We start from the raw sequence: 12,197 nt of genomic DNA on the forward strand, positions 1-12,197 counted from the left end.
TTGCAAAGCTAACATATGATCTCAGATGTCACATCATGCGACAGCCGTTTCAAATACTATATTATTGTAAGAACAGTTTTTGACATATTATTTAAAGTAATATAATTTGGGTGTAGTGAAATACTGTGTTCCTAAGTTATATAAGGAAACGTGCATTCCCATGTTATCAGACCTGACAGGGTACAAACAATATCCACTGCCACAATTTAATGGGAAAAAAATAGATTAATATATTCTATGCAAGAATTAACAGATAATCTCCTGCTTGGGCGCCATGGCAAAATCCCATCTCTACAAAATTACAAAAATTAGCCGGGCATGGTGGTGACTCCCTGTAGTCCCAGCTACTCTGGGAGGCTGAGGTGGGAGAATCACTTTAACACCAGAGGCAAAAGTTGCAGTGAGCTGAGATTGCGCCACTGCACTCCTGCCTGGGCAACAGAGGTGAAACCCTGTCCCCCTGAGAAAAAAAATAAAATAAAGAAATAATAGATAAAACTTCAGAATTCCTGTGTGTTACCCTTAGGGATTTCTTTAAAAACATCTTTCTACTGATTGTCATTTTCATTTGGATATCTTTTAAAAATCTGCCTTGCTAGGTATTTTTAAATTTCATCTGTTGTTTCTTTTTTAATATTTTCTCTTTCTGCCCCCGGGGCCAATTGAACATTTTTAATATTCTATTTTATTTCTTCTACTGACTTATTATTTATACCTACTTTTATTTTTTAATGTTTACCCTAGGGCTTAAATATTTTTAATTAATTTAAGATTACCTTCGAGTAATGTTATACTGCTTCCCATGCAGCATAAGGACTTTGCGATAGTGAATTTTCAACTATTCTTTATATCCATGTGCTGTTGTTTTCATGTATTTTGCTTTTACATATGCTGTAAACACTATGTAAAACACTATGTAAAAATCGTCTATTTTTGCTTAGACGATTATATATTAGAGTATTTGTATAACATAAATTTTATTTTATGTAAATAAAATTTAAGTAAAAATTTATATAAACAAATTTTATTTTACCTTTTCTTGTACCATTTCCAGGCCTCTTTATTTATTGTATAGTTTCTTTTCTCTCTATTGTGTTCTTCCTGGAGAAATTCTTTAACCTTTCTTACAGAGTGAGACTGCTGCCAATAAATTCTCTGAGTTTTTGTTTGTCTGAGCAAGTCCTTACTTCTCCTTTACTTTTGAAGAATATTTTTGCTGGTTAGAGAATTCTAGGCTGACAGGTTTTGTTTTGTCATGTTTCCTTTCTTTTGCTTTCAGCATTTTAAGTATGTCCCTTCGTTGTCTTCCTGTTTGAATAATTTCTCAAGAAAAGCCAGCTATAATTATTTCACTTGTTATTTTGTTGGTAAAGTGCTCTTTTCCTCTGTCTTCTTTCAGGATTTTCCTTCCACCTGTGGTTTTACCAGTTTTGAACTTGATGTGCCTAGGTATATAAGGACGAAAGGGAAAAGATTATTCTGTTTTTAGTTCTCTGAGCTTCTTGCATCTGTGGGTTGCGGTTTGCCACTAATTTTGGAAACTTCATCTTCTCAGTTTTCTACGTCTTCTTACAGAATTCCAATTTCATGTATATTAAAGCATCTGGAATTGCTTGGATACACAAGTCTTGGATTTGTTTGTTTGTAATTTTTTTGAACAACCATTTCCCCTTCCTCTCTGTTGTGGGTAATTTATATTGATATATCTTCAAGTTCACTGATTCTTCCATCAGCTGTGTTGAATCTACTGATAAAGTCATTGAAGATAATTTGTTAATATGCTTTTCATTTTTAGCATTTTCATTTGGTTATTTCGTATGGTGCCCATCTTTCTGCTACAGTTGCCCACCGAATTTTGAATGTTGTCTTTATTTTCCATTAGAACTTTTAGTATCTTAATAACTTTTATTTAAAGTTTACGTTCTGATCGTTCTAACACCTGGTGACTTTTTTTTTTTTTGTCTCTTACAAGTGTGTTTATTTTCTGCCTCATATGGTTTATGATTTTTTTTTAATTGAAAATCGGACAACTTACGTAACATAGTAAATACTTAGATACATTTTTTGTAATACATACAGATGAACAAAACTTCCTGTTGCTGCACAGTTAGTGTGTGTACTTATTTTATACTCCTCTAATGATTTCTTATGTTAAAGGTATGTGCTGTATTCCTAGAGGTGATTTTCTCAATGTCTGCAATCACCTCAGGCTTGTCTTTGGGTCTGTCCCTTTGTACTGTGTTCCTGAAGCGCTGTGCCTCTTGTATCTCTCCCAGCTGTATTCCACGACATTTTTACTCTATGCTTGTTAATCTAGTAATGAAGAGTGGGAGAAGGAAAGGATGTTCTCTGATGTTCTGATTTAGCTTCAGTCTTAGGTAAATACTATATTTCTGAGTCTCAGGGTAAACCCCTCTTGAATTCACCTTCTTTTCCTCTGCTCTATATTGGATCAATGCAGAAAGTTCCCCCCCACCTTTCCTCTTCTACAACTTTGTGTGTTTCTACAAGTGGTCGAAGGCTTTTGTCCTGTAGGGGAGACAGGGACAAGGGTGCCAGCAGTTTTTCTTTAGTAACCTCTGTGCCCCTCCTCTAGCCAGCACCATGTACCACAGGGGAGTTGTCTCAGTATTCTTCCAGATTTTCCCTGAGAATTCCTGGTGGGATTTGTGGGAGAAAACATCTGAAAGAAAACAGAAACATCCCTTTGCTAAGGCACCTGTCCTCAGTAAACAAGTGCTCAAGATCTGATTCCTGGAGGTGCCCATCTTCCCTAAGATTTGGGGATAGTTACACTACCACCTTAGTTAACTGATGGATTCAAGAAAAGCTATTACTTTATGGTTTGCTCAGCTTGTTTCTTGCTCTAAGTGTGGGAGCGAGGATCTTTTTCACTCTCCACATCTCTGAGGTAAAACCAGAGCATTGGATACCTTTTACGTTTAAATGTAGAGAATAAGTGAAAGGGTTTATAGAAACTCTTTTTAAATAAAGAGTTATTGGTATGAAAAAGACACACTTTTAACCTTTGTCCCACTACCTACCTTTTGTTCATATTTGAGCAAGCCAGAAATCACATAGCTAGGTACTAAATTCTTCCAAAAACACTTGTATTTCCCTGTTCCCTAGTTGCTTATCTCCTTCCTCTCTATGAGATCATGCGATGCCTGTCAGTCACAGTGATGGGGAAGGGAAGAGCCAAGAGGGACTGTTTATCTGAAGAGAGCAGCGCTCCCTGTGTTTCAGCATCTTCCCTCTCCCAGGTACTGTTTTGCTTTCTGTCATCCCCTGATGACCTTGCAGTTTTCTCTGATTTTCATTCATGTGCCACACACACAATTTCAATGCAAAGGCCAAAAAGGGTCTAGAGGTCAAAAGTACGTTCAGTAACAAAAAGTTTATTTTTTGCTCAGAGTTTTCTGTCAGTCATAGACAGAGACCCAAGTGATATGGTAGATTTGGCCACATAGTATAGAAACAACATTGAGGGTTGTATGTTATATATTTTTTCCTTTGAATATGAAGTTGAGGTGACTGATCGTGTGGCAGTTGTGGGTGGGTTTGGGGACCTTTATCCAGTAATGAGGACAGAATGACCTTGAGTCATCTATACCTTATCTTTAGTGTTGCCCCTGTCATTTGTAAGCCATATGGTCAGGGGTGATATGGTTTGTATTAGTGAAAGAGAAAAAAACTAAAATACCTGCACAATAGTACTCAAACTGTGAATGTTACCTCATTAGGCTCATAAAAAAGTTTATTTAAAAAATAGATATTGATATAGCTTTTTAATGCAAAATGCCAAACTGGCCACAGTGAGAGTCACATTTCTAGACCCTATTTTTACTTTTGGTTTTAAATGGCTGTATGGTCCCAGAAATTTAATTAATTACTTATTAACTATACGTCAACACTGATAAAATGAAATGTTTATTCTCTCTTCTATGTCTCATACATCTTATCTCCCTCATGCTGGAAATTTGGATGAAGAGCAGGATGTGAAAAACACACATATTTCACACACACAAACTTGTTAGTTTGTAGTTTCATATTCCTGTGTTGTGAATCTTTACGTTATGTAATTTTGGTATTATGGAGACAAAGGTAGAAGCTGGCTATCAGTTTAAATTTCTAGTCAGTTTCTTTTATCTTTTTTTTTTTTTTTTTTGAGATGGAGTTTTGCTGTTGTTGCCCAGGCTGGAGTACGATGGTGTGATCTCAGCTTACTGCAACCTCTGCCTCCTGGGTTCAAGTGATTCTCCTGCCTCAGCCTGCCAAGTAGCTGGAATTACAGGCATGCACCACTGCACCCAGCTAATTTTATATTTTATTTTATTTTATTTTTAGTAGGGATGGGGTTTCACCATGCTGGTTAGGCTGGTCTTGAACTCCTGACCTCAGGTCATCTGCCTGTCTTGGCCTCCCAAACTGTTGGAATTAGAGGTGTGAGCCACCACACTCGGCCAATCAAAATTCTAGACTGATTCCTACAAAAGGAAATGAAAATTCTTTAAAAATCTCAATCCCAGCCAAAGTAAGAGAGAGGAAAGTAATATAAAGCAACAAGAGGTAATGTCCTTATTGTCAAAAAGTTATACAGTTCGTGTAAACTTCAGGGAAAGTGATCGTTGGAAATTTAAAATGCTGCATTGTGATAATTTATACCTGTATCCAATTTTCATAAAAATTCAGAAACAGAAGCACATTAAACTTGTAAGTATGATCCTCTCATATTGAATATACTCATTCCAACAGCATTATCACCAGAGTTGCTACCTTCTGGCCTCAAATCTGTTTATGCCATTTAATATTTTATTATCTTTGATGAAGCAAAACAAACAATTCACAAGAAAAAAAATGAAGGTGGAAGTCATTTGTGTTGACAGTATTGAGGCATGATATTTATAGACAAATTCACCCAAAATGACCATGTTTTCTCTCTAGTATATTCACTATAAAGAAAAACCTCCCCTTCACTTTGCACTCGAGCCATGATTGATGGGCAGTGCCAATCACTTCATGGAGCTTGTTGATGTTTGCTGTCATGGCTGAAGCTCTGTGAAGTTTGTGACAGAGTGACAGGCAGCAATTCAGTTTGTTGGTGGTTTTCCTTAAATAAGGTGGAATCTAGTAATAAATAGGACATAAACTAGAGAAGGCACCATAAACTACAGTGGGATCTCCCTCAAACCAACTCCACAGCCACACTGAAACAGTATTAAGTTCCTGGGATGAAGAATCTTTTAGGATTTGTTGCTGAATATAAGACTGATTATAAATAGATGAACTGTTTTCTTGGCACTTTTAAGAAATGTGATTCAGGAAGTAAGTACCCCATGACCCTTGTATGTTCCACAGGGCTTAATTACTTAAGAGTTTATGGCATCATTTATTATACCAAGATTAAATTAAAATGTCCATCATCCTTAGTTTTTATTGAACAACTACAAACTGTGTTGATAATTATTCTTAATATATCAGAGATTATGTCAAGTGCTTTGGCATTTGAATATATGACATGATCTTCGCCTTTAAGGCATTTACAGTCCAATAGTTATAAGATGTATTTAGATATATGGGATGATTCAAGCACTTTTTTTTATTATAATTTAAGTTCTGGGATACATGTGCAGAATGTGCAGGTTTGTTACATAGGTATACATGTCCCATGGTGGTTTGCTGCACCCATCAACCCGTCATCCACATTAGTTATTTCTCCTAATGCTATCTCTCCCCTAGCCTCCAACCCCGGACAGGCCCCAGTGCGTGATGCCTCCGCCCCCGCCGTGTCCGTGTGTTCTCATTGTTCAACTCCCACTTAGGAGTGAGAACATGCGGTGTTTGGTTTTCTGTTCTTGTGTTAGTCAAACACATTTTTATGAGAATAAAGACCCATTTATTTTTCCATGGAAATTAGAAAGGTTTCTATGATTTGTCAGTATTTGAGATGAACTGTAAAGGTTTGGAAAGCTTGCTAAATAGTACATGAGGTATATATATTTGACCTATAAAAACATCATAACTTAAAATGTGAAGGTCAAAAATTGCATGAGTGAAAAATAGTGAGTTAAACTTATGTGAAAGGTTATATAGAATATAAATGTATATTGACATATCTATCTAAGCTTTTCCTAGATTTAAGTGCGAAATTTTATTGTCAAGTAAAATATCATGTTGTTTTTTCAGGAAAAGAAAAAAGACTTAAGGGACAAGAAAATAATGGTCAGTGAGGGAGAAAACATATTCTAGAATTCGATTGTGGAGAAATTTTTACTTTAATTCCAAGGATTTTCTTTGTAACAAAATTTTGTAGCTAATGGGCAGGATCATTAAAGAATAATTTTTGTGTTAATTGCCACTGTTTCCTAATATGAACTCTCTGCTCTTGTCAGTCAATTTAAAAAGAAAAGCACCTACAGCCTCAGTATCTAATGCAATAATAGCTTTCTATGGTTTTGATGATGGGTTTTGCTCTGTTTGCAATGGACAAGTCCTGCTCTTTTGAGATCTGCTTCTATATTCAATTCAGGCAGAAAGCTAGTCTCTTCTCCAGATCCTCCTTCCATAATGTAGCTCCTGCCACCGGCATGTGCATTGACCAAAGAGTAGTGGTTTGTGCAGAGTGAGGAAGGAGATTTAGTAAGTGAACTAAGGTAGTAACTTTATTTTGGCAGAAGAGGTGTCACTTGAAGTATGGTGAAGAGCCAGCAGTGCATAGAAAAAAGACTGCAGTAGAAGATGGGCTGTTAGTGGGCTATCTCTGAGCCCAGCATCCTAAAGGGACTACATGGACTCTGAAAATCCCGAATTCAAACTTGGCCCTCTGGGTTATTATGAGAGTTTATACCTCTTAAATACTTAGACACATAGGATGTGGGTCTCCATTTGTATGCTTACTCTTGACCCTGGAAATGTTAGGTTAGTTGTTTTTGTGAATAATGAATTACGTATAACATTTGTTATTACACTGCTTTATATGATGATTTACCTGATTTTATTATAATATCTTGTTTCCTCAAGTAGAGTTTATGCTCCTTGAAGGTGGATACTATATTGTGAAGAACCCAGCCAAATATTATGCATATAATTTTTAACCTATAACTACTTTGACTGAATTGAGAAAAGAACATTATTCCTCCAGCCGATATCCTAAATTGTACAATTGTAGACTATGTTGATGTTTTATTATGGTAGGGACTTTCCTGTATTTTACGAATACATGGAAACATTCCCTATAAAGATTGCATTAAAAAAATTCCTTATTTGCTTAAAAAATAAACACAGTTTCTCTGTTATTTTAGGGCATTGAAAGAGTAGAGAGGAATCTTAATAGGATAAATCAAGGCTTCCAAGTGTCAGGAGAATAGCACTTAGATTAACATTGTTTTCAGCTTGATGGAATGGACATTTAGATCAGTAAAGACATGTTTTTTATTAAAATTCAGCCTCATTATTCATAATGCATCGTCAGTTTCTATTAGGACCATTTTATATGTAATAAGAGGAACTAGATACCTCTTTGGAGTCATTTCAGGGACATTTTGAAGGAGTTTCTTTTTCAGCAACATGTCATGGTGTCTAAAAATTTACTATTTCATTCTACCGTTAATCATCATCACCTTTTCTGTGTAGTCCTTCTAAAAAATGCAAAGAAACTAGACAAAAGTATAGCATGATGTTTTTCTTTCCTTGCTTGGTGTTGGTGTGCTTATCACGTGCTCCCAATACCTTGAGGAAATGAGAGAGCAGTGTATTAAGTTCCTGCCATACACAGGCAATGGCATCACAAGATACAGTCAAATGTGGTAGTAAGTCTCAGATGCCATGGTGTGTCTAATTCTAACCTTTGAGACATACATTAACAGGTAATATATATGCTTAACCGTTAGAAAGTTTTTTTTTTTACAGCTATGACAAATAGGCCACCAAAATACTACCAGCCATGGTTTATGATATTGTAGAGATTAGAAATGAGCATAGTGCCTTGCAATTAATGCAACTAATGTGATCTCACCTATGTGGGCAAACTGGGAGAGTTGTTGCTCTTCTTATCGGTGTTACACTTCTATTACTGCAGGCTAAAATCAGAATTCTGTTTCTTCATCTTCTTTCCTCTGTCACCATAATTACATGGTTCTCCAATCTTTTCCTTAATGCCCCCACCTAAAAATTGTCTACATTCCAGTTATTATATTTAAGATAGTGTTACAATGATTTCTCTGCTGCTTCTCATTTATTAAAAAAAGACTTAACAGGATCCCTCTTTCACAGCTGAAATCACAACTGATCATACCTAAAGGATTTTCAAGTTTTCTGAGTTTTGTTACTTTCTTTTCTTTTAAATGACATAAAAACACATAAATATATTTTGTTCTCGCACATAAGTATTTCACACTGTTTCTTTGAATGATGGTTCTTGGACAGTTTTACTTAAAATTCTTTGTTGCATTTTCATCGGCCGTATCATGCCTAATTTTACGTGACAACTTGTTCAGGTAATAACGCCAGGGTCCCCTAAAGTTGTTACATATGGTTTCTCTTGGGGTTAATACAGTTTATAGAAATGTCCATAGACCTTGATATACATTTATTCATCCAGGTATCGTAGATCGTTTCAAAGACAGGAAGTCTACCACAACTACTACTGAGGGGTAAGAAAACCTCCCATCTTGCCTTATTCTGTCCATCACTCTGGAATGGAGACATTTCCTTCATTCCCCTCCTAGTTACTTGTAGAGAAGGAACATTGCATCCCCCAAAAGAGGGTTACATATTCTTAAGTCTCCTGAATCCAAACCATGAGCTGGATTTTCCTCCTTCATGATTGGAAACCCGTATGTTGGCTATTTTCTGAACCATTCCTTACTTTGCCTTTCCCTTATAGTACTGGTCAGCTGTAGTGTCCTGCTTGGCTAAGCCAACACAGGTAGTTTCTATATTTGGGTCATTTTCTACAATCACTATCTTGCCCAAGAGTCAGGTACCATATCAGGTCTTGACTACCTTCTCATCATTCCCTGACCAAATCTCTTGGAATCATGCTTAGAATACCAAGTGCATTAATCTGGAGAACAGCTACTTTTCAAGAAGTATATTGCACATTTGGCATACATTGAGCATGTGGTGAATTAAAGGCTTTTATCTTTTTTTTGACATATTGGTTTTTAAGTCTTCTACCTTTATGATATGCTTTTGTACTTTGTATTTTAACTAAACGTCTTTTCTGTGATTACATTTTATTTGGCCAAGCATTCCAGCCTGTGAAGAGATTTTCTCCGACGGCAGTTTTTTACCATCCCTCCTAGCAAGCTCCATGCTCAGAGGGAAAAATAAAATGCTTAGACTTAGACTCAAGTTGCATGTCCACCACTGACTGGCTGTGAACCTCCAGCTAGTCACTTCTCGGTGAATTGGATTTTTTTTTTTTTTTTAAGAGAGCTTCCAAGTGTAGTGACTCACACTTGTAATTCCAGCACTTTGAGAGGCTGAGGTGGGAGGACCACTTAAGCCCAAACATTTGAGATCAGCCTGGGCAACGTAATGAGACCTTATCTCTACAAAAATTAAAAAAAATTAGCCAGGTGTGATGGCATGCACCTGTGGTCCCAGCCACACAGAAGGCTGAGGCAGGAGGATCTCTTGGGCCCAGGAAGTCGAGCCTATGGTGAACTGTGTTCACTCCCCTGCACTCCAGCTTGGGTGACAGTGGGAGACCCAGTCTCAAAAAATAAAAAAAAAAAATTAAAAAGAGAGAGGGCTGATACCATAACTCCACAAGGTTTGAATCAAATTTCATATAATACAACATATTCTTAACATTGACCAAAATACCTACTTAATAATAGCAAAAAAAGTAACAAACCAACAAAATTGCATACAAACAAAATAGTTTGTTCTCAAAGTCCACATAGTCCTACAAAATACAGATGGCTTTTCTGATTTGATATTTATTTATTTATTTATTTTTGAGATGGAGTCTTGCTCTTATTGCCCAGGCTGGAGTGCAGTGGTGCAATCTCGTCTCACTACAACCTCCAGCTCCCGGGTTCAAGCAATTTTCCTGCGTCAGCCTCCTGAGTAGCTGGGATTACAGGTGCCCACCACCACACCCAGCTAATTTTTGTACTTTTAGTAGAGACGGGATTTTGCCATGTTGACGAGGCTTGCCTCGAACTCCTGACCTCAGGTGATCCGCCCGTTTTGGCCTCCCAAAGTACTGTGATTACAGACATGAGCCACCGTGCCTGGCCAACTTTTCTGATGTTAATGATGACACTATGGTCATATATTGCTTAACGATTGCGAGGAGTTCTGAGAAATGTGTCCTTAGGCGATTTCATTGTGTGAACATCATGTTCCAATCTTATATCAACCTGTGTAGTATAGCTTAATACACCCCAGGCTATATTGTACAACCTATTGATCCTTGGCCCAAACCTATAGAGCGTATTACTGTATTAAATATCTTAGGAAATTGAAACATAATGGTGAGTATGCATCTAAACATATCTAAACAGAAAAGATACAGTAAAAATACAGTATTATAATCATATGGGATCAATTCCGTATTTGCAGTCCACTGTTGACTGAAAAGTCATGTGGCATATCAGTGTATATCCTTTGGCAGTAGGGCTTGCTCTTTTCTTCTCATGTGTGATTTCTACCTCTTTGCTAACATTCAGGCTCTATCCTTTGACATTACTGCTTGCTTTTTAATTTCCCAGCTACTACTATGCAGCAAATTCCATTGCCCTTCAAAAAAAATTGCAGACTTTGTTCACCTTGGATTCCCTCTCCCATCAATCGGGCCTTCGTTAGATATCTCTCATCTAGTATAAGAACAGAAGGCTACTAGATTCTACAAGGAGAGGAAAGATGGGGGACAAGTATGCCAAAGAAGTCTCAGATTGAGGATTTCAAGGCCTTAAAGCCACACATCTGATGTCTTATTTTATTACAGTCTAGTCTCACTGATAGTCTTGCTATGACTTCTCTTTCTCATATGTGACTTTGACAAAGATCCTTTGAGCAAACTTCAGTCTACCTGCCGAGTTAACTTAGCAAGAACATCTCACTCTTGCTATCTGAGCACTCTTGATATCTAATTAGTTTCCTCATTCTCCTACAGCCTAAAGTATTGAGTATAGTAACATGCTGTATAGGTTTGTGCCTGTAAAGGTTTCCATATAGGTTTTCAGTAATGGAGGAGGGTCAATAGGCTAGGGGTGTAGTAGACTATACTATACAGGTTGATATAAATATGGAAGATCATCCTCACTTGTCTTCAGCAAGACTGTTGAAGGTCAGTTTAGCCAGAATCCCATTTACCCCTGATGTTTCCTCTTAGTAATTTTCTATCCACTGACCCCTACGCTGCTCCTTGACTATCATTTCCTACCTCCCCATGCTGCATTTGGTGTTGAGACCAATTTCTATGCAAAATCCTATTGCAGTGGTCCCTATACCTATCACTAGGGTCATGAATAAAATCTTCTTTACCATGCTTTAGCAAGTATCAGTGATTTTTTTTGTTGTTGTTGGTTAACAGTTTATAGTATCAGTAATTCCAATAGCTTTACTTTCTAGTTGGCACACCTGTGATTAGTCATGATTGAGAATACTGCATGAAAACTTTTAAATTGAAAAGATACAATAGCTGAACGAATTGTGAACCTCAGTCCTCCTCCATTGTACCAGTGCTCTGTCATCATTCAGAGCAATGGTCCCTACCCTTTTTGGCAGCAGGGATTGGTTTCATAGAAGATGGTTTTTCCATGGATGGGGGAGGGGGGAATGATTTTGGGAGGAGACTGTTTTATCTCAGATCATCAGGCATTAGATTCTCAAAAGGAGTGCACAACCTAGATCCTTCACATGCACAGTTCACAATAGGGTTCACACTTTTATGAGAATCTAATGGCAGTACAGATCTGATGGGAGGCGAAGCTCAGGTGGTAATGCTAGCTTGCCCACCACTCACCTCCTGCTGTGCGGCCCAGTTCCTAACAGGCCGCAGACCAGTGTCAATCTGCAGCCTGGGAGGTTGGGGACCCCTGATTCAGAGGGTGTAATCAAATCTGTTTCTTTGTCTGTTTTTACTCGTTGTACACCTTTTTAAGAAAAGAGTATACAGTGTGCTTGTTCAGCCTTTGAAGATAAGGAATTATTTTCTTTTCTTTTTTTTTTTTTTTTTTTTT

This window comes from Theropithecus gelada, chromosome 18, assembly GCF_003255815.1.
Source record: "Theropithecus gelada isolate Dixy chromosome 18, Tgel_1.0, whole genome shotgun sequence".
Lineage (NCBI taxonomy): Eukaryota > Metazoa > Chordata > Mammalia > Primates > Cercopithecidae > Theropithecus > Theropithecus gelada.